Genomic DNA, 6331 nt, shown 5'->3' on the forward strand with positions numbered 1-6331 from the left:
AAACTTGTTGGACTTCCAGCGCAAAGAGTTGTCCCCGACCGAGTGTTGCAGACTGGCACGTTCCAAGGTCCAGGACTACGTGCTGAGGGACGCACTAAAGCTTGGGGCAGCCACCGCAAAGGCGCAATGGGGAAGGGTCGCTGTCTAAGACCTTTCTGCCACAGTGCACCCAGGGACTGGGAAATGTTGAGAGCCCCTCGGGCTGTACAGCTCCAAATGAATGTCTGCAGTGAATACTAATTATATTGAAGCACCTCAGAGAGCAACATGATGTATGTTGATAACTCCAATACTTTTGTCTGATTGTCTGCATTGACCATATTGAAATGATTGTAATATTCATTGATTGTATCGATGCACCTTGTGATCAATGTGTAAAAGTTGAATCTGATTGTACTTTTGTGATGGTGATTTTGAAATGTTTTGGAATGTTCCTCCAGATATTTTATGAATAAAGTATATTTTTCAAAAAAAAATCTGTTCTTATCAGTTTAATATCCGATACGTCCTTTATCTGGGGACCAAATATTAAATTTATTTTTGGAGCAGGGAGATGGAACAGGATCTTTCTCCGTCCATTCCACACATCGACCTGGTATTGCAGCGTCTTCAGGAATGGTGCAGTTTTGCCCTCTACAGGGTGAAAGGGAAACTGAAAAGAAGAAAAAGTCATTCAGAGCATTGTCCTGCTTTCCATCATTGATCTGGTTGAACTGAACTTGTGCTGAGTGGCAGGACAGGCTCATTGGTGCCAGACTGAGTGATGCCCCCTTTACCTTTAATTTCTCCTTTAACTCCTCTCAATTCCTCCAAATAAAAGGTGTGGCCATGGGTACCCGCACGGGCCCCCGCTATGCCTGTCTCTTTATGGGGTATGTGGAACATTCCTTGTTCCAGTCCTACTCCGGCCCCCTCCCACAACTCTTTCTCCGGTACATCGATGATTACTTCGGTGCTGCTTCATGCTCTCGTCGGGAACTGGAAAAATTTATTAATTTTGCTTCCAATCTCCACCCCTCCATCATTCTCACATGGTCCATCTCTGACACTTCCCTTCCCTTCCTTGACCTCTCTGTCTCAATTTCTGGTGATAGACTGTCCACCAATATCCATTACAAGCCTACCGACTCCCACAGCTACCTTGACTACAGCTCCTCACACCCTGCTTCCTGTAAGGACTCCATCCCATTCTCTCAGTTCTTTTGCGTCCGTCGCATCTTTTCTGATGCTGCTACCTTCAAAAACAGTTCTGCCACCACCAAACACACCTTCCCTTCACCCCCCTTGGCGGCATTCCGTAGGGATCGTTCCCTCCGGGACACCCTGGTCCACTCCATCACCCCTACTCCTCAACCCCCACCTATGGCACCTCCCCATGCACACGCAAAAGATGCAACACCTGCCCCTTCACTTCCTCTCTCCTCACCGTCCAAAGGCCCAAACACCCGTTTCAAGTGAAGCAGCATTTCACTTGCATTTCCTCTGACTTAGTCTACTGCATTCGTTGCTCCCAATGCGGTCTCCTCTACATTGGAGAGACCAAACGTAAACTGGGCGACCGCTTTGCAGAACACCTGCGGTCTGTCCGCAAGAATGACCCAAACCTCCCTGTCGCTTGCCATTTTAACACTCCACCCTGCTTTCTTGCCCACATGTCTGTCCTTGGCTTGCTGCATTGTTCCAGTGAAGCCCAACTCAAACTGGAGGAACAGCACCTCATCTTCCGACTAGGCACTTTACAGCCTTCCGGACTGAATATTGAATTCAACAACTTTAGATCTTGAACTCCCTCCCCCATCCCCACCCCCATTTCCGTTTCTTCCCCCTCCCTTTTATTTTTTCCAATAATTTATATAGATTTTTCTTTTCCCACCTATTTCCATTATTTTTAAATTTATACCTTTTATGCCCTGTTAGTCTTATATCACCCCACCCCCACTAGAGCTGTACCTTGTGTGTCCTCCCATCCATTCTTAATTAGCACATTCGTTTAGATAATACCACCACCTTCAACACCTCTTTGTTCTTTTGTCCCTGACATCTTTTGGTTATCTGATCCTATCACTGCTTGCTTGTCCCTACAACCACACCCCCCCCCCGCCCGACTTCTCTCCCTCCACCCCCCCACCTTAAACCAGCTTATATTTCACCCCTCTCCTAGTTTTACTCAGTTCTGTTGAAGGGTTATGAGGACTCGAAACGTCAACTTTATTCTTCTCCACCGATGCTGCCAGACCTGCTGAGTTTTTCCAGGTAATTCTGTTTTTGTTTTGGATTTCCAGCATCCGCAGTTCTTTGTTTTTATATCTGAATGATGCCCCCCGTTGGATTTTGGTGCAACTGCAGGGCTGCTGCTGGTTTGCACTTGTGCTGCTTGTCAGGGTGGAGCCCGGGACTGGACGATGCCCCCTGTTGGATTTTGGTGCAACTGCAGGGCTGCTGCTGGTGTGCACTTGTGCTGCTTGTCAGGGTGGAATCCTGGACTGGAAAATGCCCCCTGTTGGATATTGGTACAACTGCAGGGCTGCTGCTGGTGTGCACTTGTGCTGCTTGTCAGGGCGGAGCCCGGGACTGGACGATGCCCCCTGTTGGGTTTTGAAGCTGTTGCAGGCGCTGCTTCAGGGAGGCAGCATCAAGCAAGAAAGGTCCTGATGCTCAATGCTGGCTGTCGGGTCTTCAGCCCGTGTTCGGCCACACGCAGCAAAACGGACGGTGAAGCCGGAGGCCGAGGAAGACGGGACGGGTGCATGGGTTTCTGGGTTATCGCTTCTCGGCCTTTTGGCTAAGATCAGTTGTAGTGAAGCGACGGCTAAAACCAAAGGAGCCCCAAACCAGGGGGTACGTAACACCATTCGGGTGACAGTGAAGGACAGTGAAGGAGGAGCACCCATGGATCGGGCCTTCTTCATCAAGCGGATCCTGTTGAAGGCGTTTGGATTGGAAGCGGAGGAGATCTACTCCCTGCAAGACTTCCCCAGCGCTGGATATTTCGACGTGACCTTCAGGAATGTTGCTGCCTGCGTCAAGTTCCTGAAGGTGTTCGAGAAGAAGAGACACCAGCCGGAGATGAAGATCCTGACGGTGGAGCCGCTCTTTGCTCTGCCGTTGCAACGGGACCGTGTGGTGACGGTGCATCTCTACAACCCCCACGTCGCTGTCACTGACGTGTTCACCTTCCTCGCCAGGTACGTCGACAAGGTTGGGAGCTGCACCGAGGTTAGAGACGCCTTCGGGATTTGGACCAGCAAACGCCAGGTTAAGGTCACGCTCAAGACCGACGGTAAGGGAGCCGTCTTCCACCCTCCTTCCAGATTTGCTATCGGGGGAAGCCGTGGCTACCTGGTCTACGCTGGACAACCCAAACTTTGTCACTCATGCGGCAAGTCTGGTCATGTGGCGGCCAACTGCAGCGCCGCCCTCTGCAAGAACTGCAAACAGGAAGGGCACCAGACAAAGGACTGAAAACAGACTAAGTGCTGCAACCTGTGTGGCGAGGCAGGTCACCTCTACAGGACCTGCCCCAAACGCTGCCTCACTTATGCACGGGCAGCCAACGCCAATGAGGGGGAAGCAGAAGAAATGCTTCGTGTCACTACTACCAAGGACTCTTGTAACACTCCAAACACCATGGCCCCCAGTGAGAACAACGGGACAAAGGAGGACACAGAGAGAGACAAGGTGGAGGATAAGATTGAGGCAGCAGACAGCCAATCAACAGCACTGCCCCCTGAACCTCCCACTCCTCAGGAGAGCGAATCAATGGAGGAGGAAGCAGCGGAAAATCAGCAGGGGGAGTGGCAGCTGGTGAAGAGAGCCAAAAGGAAGAAGGGGCTAAGAAGGGACCAAGCCACTTCCCAGACAAGTGGCAAGAGGCGTCTCCTATCCGACACGGATGACAAGGACAGCTGCTCTTCAGACGAAGAAAGGTAAGGGCGGCACCTACAGAAGAAGCGGAAAAGCTCTAGGGAGTTGGAGGACGAGACACCCGAGCTCCAGAACATTGGCGACAATGAGGAGACCAGCGCACCCCGACTTTGCCCACAACCTGAAGAGGCCAGTGCACCCCAACCCCAGCAATCTGGGAGCAGTGAAGCGCTCAGCGCACCCCAGCTCCGGGAAGCCGGGAGCAGCGACGCCCCAGAGGGGGAGAGGATTGGGGAAGCTTCTCCAACAGAGGACATTTCAAATCCCGTCCTCTACACGAATCCCCAGATGCCACCTGAGCAGAACATCTCCAATGGGGAGGTTCAGGACAGTTTCCTCAGCCCATCCAAAGTGAGGCAATTTGTGAACACTATGGGTATGCAGGAGCAGACCAAAGGTCTCGGACTCTCAGAGACAACAGGTTTGGTAAGACACTAAATGCTTTAAAATGGGTGTAAAGATTGTATCCAGAAATGTGCGTAGCATTAAATCTACTACTCGATGTGTTGCGACCTTGGACTACCTTGCCAAGGTCAAAGCTGACCTGTTGTTTCTGCAGGAGTGTGCGATACCACTTCTCATCTCCTGCAGGGGTCCAAGTGAGGCCTCACCCTCCCACTTCAATCCAGTTTCACTCTCTGCAACATCAAACATTCCAGTTAGAGAGGGGAAAGGGGGACGTCCAACATCTAGAGGATCAATGTCCCACCAGCTTCAGGTACAAGATCTCTCCTTCCTCTGGGACCTAACCACAACTCCCTTGTGGCACCACATGGCAACAGGCACAAATGTCAATGCTCGATTCCTCCAATGGGGTCCAGCTAAACAAGAGAAAGAGCCCATCAACCAGGTTGTGCATCACATCCCCACACAACATCCCTGAGGGAGAGAGAGGGGGAACTGACACATTCTGCACCTTCTGGAAAGTACAAGCTTTGTTCCTGGAATCCCTCTGATCCAATGGAGCAACTTTCAGGTGACAGGTGATGAAAATCTGAGGGACACATTCAACACAAGTCATGATTCAGTGACTCCCTCCCAACATGGAGACCCCAATGATCAGCTTCCTCTTACCAAGGAACGGTCATCTCCAAGGAAACGGAACACATCCAGGTCAAAGCGGAGCTTGTCCAGCTCCCGCTCGTCTCTTGGCAACACAAAAGTTGAAAAGGAGTCCTCAGCTTTGCTGTCCAGGAGGCAACTGAAGAAAGATTAAAAAGGGACAGGAAGTGAATCAAGTGAAGCCATTGAGATGGGACCAGCTGGAGAAAGCAGAGAGATCCTTGCCCATTGTGGTCAATGAAGCTGTATCTCCGGGTGGAGTCCTTGTCTGGGCTCAGTGTAGCTACACAGCGGTCAATGTAGAGCTTCAGGGGCATGTGGTTGATCATTGAAACAGAGGCCTCAATGTGAATGAGCTCACCCAGGTAGTAGACAGTCGAAGTGCGCTCTGTAAGCCAGTCACCTGAAGTACAAGAGGACAAGGGTTAGAGACAGTGGCTGTAACTCCCAGTGAGTGACTACAGGAAATCACTCCCCATCCACCCATCACATACCATTCATTAGGCGCAGAGAGAATGACAGATGCCCTTCTCCAGACTTGGTGGAGCTGAATGGGATCCAGGTGGGCTTGATGGGGTCACTGCTCACATTGCCCTTCCTGGAAAGGCAGGGGAGTCATTTTAGGACATCTTCAGAGACCACCAGCAGCTGTAGATCTTATTGACAAAGCGAATAAAGATTCTCACCTCAAATAACGACAATCAATGGGAACGACAGCTCCATTTGTTCTCACAATGACAGATCCATGATACTCTGGGGTGTGGTTCAGGTGGGTGGTGTAGATGAGGAAATCTCCAATCATCTGAAAGAATCAGGTGAAGGAATGAAGAACTGATCTGAAATGAGAATGTTCTCCACAGGGGCTAACAATGAAGTCATCCCATCCCCTGAAAACAATTCTGAGGGGGATGGACAGGATCAGTGTGAAGAGGCTGCTTCCCCCCAGCCGGAGGAGAGTTGATTATTAGGGGTAGGCATCTCAGGTCAGGGGGTCACTTAAGATTAATGTGACAGGGAATTACTTCATACAGCAGGTGGTGAATGTTTGGGATTCTATCCCAGAGAGCTGTGAATGCTCAGTCACCGAGTACATTGGAGACAGATGGATTTATTTTGGGGAATGAAGGGAATGTTATGATGTGGCAGATGATGCTAGTCAGGTGGATCAAATCCACGAGGGAAACTTGATTAGGCACTCAACTGTTTTGCAATTAGTATTTTATTTTGAGATCAGTGCCCGGAATTCAGGAACAGCAAAGACTGCCACAAATTCAGGAGGTTTAGATAAAAATGTAAACATTTAAAGAAAAGATTAAGCACATCCATTATGTCTACAAATTACTAT

General features: G+C 50.1%; 1 pseudogene; it reads left to right on the forward strand.

The window, feature by feature from the left end:
- The first annotated feature begins 458 nt into the window (after positions 1–458).
- Positions 459–629, forward strand: LOC144674090 (U2 spliceosomal RNA; annotated as a pseudogene).
- Positions 630–6331: the final 5702 nt, after the last annotated feature.

The sequence above is a fragment of the Cetorhinus maximus genome, unplaced genomic scaffold (assembly GCF_964194155.1).
Source record: "Cetorhinus maximus unplaced genomic scaffold, sCetMax3.hap1.1 HAP1_SCAFFOLD_551, whole genome shotgun sequence".
Taxonomy (NCBI): domain Eukaryota; kingdom Metazoa; phylum Chordata; class Chondrichthyes; order Lamniformes; family Cetorhinidae; genus Cetorhinus; species Cetorhinus maximus.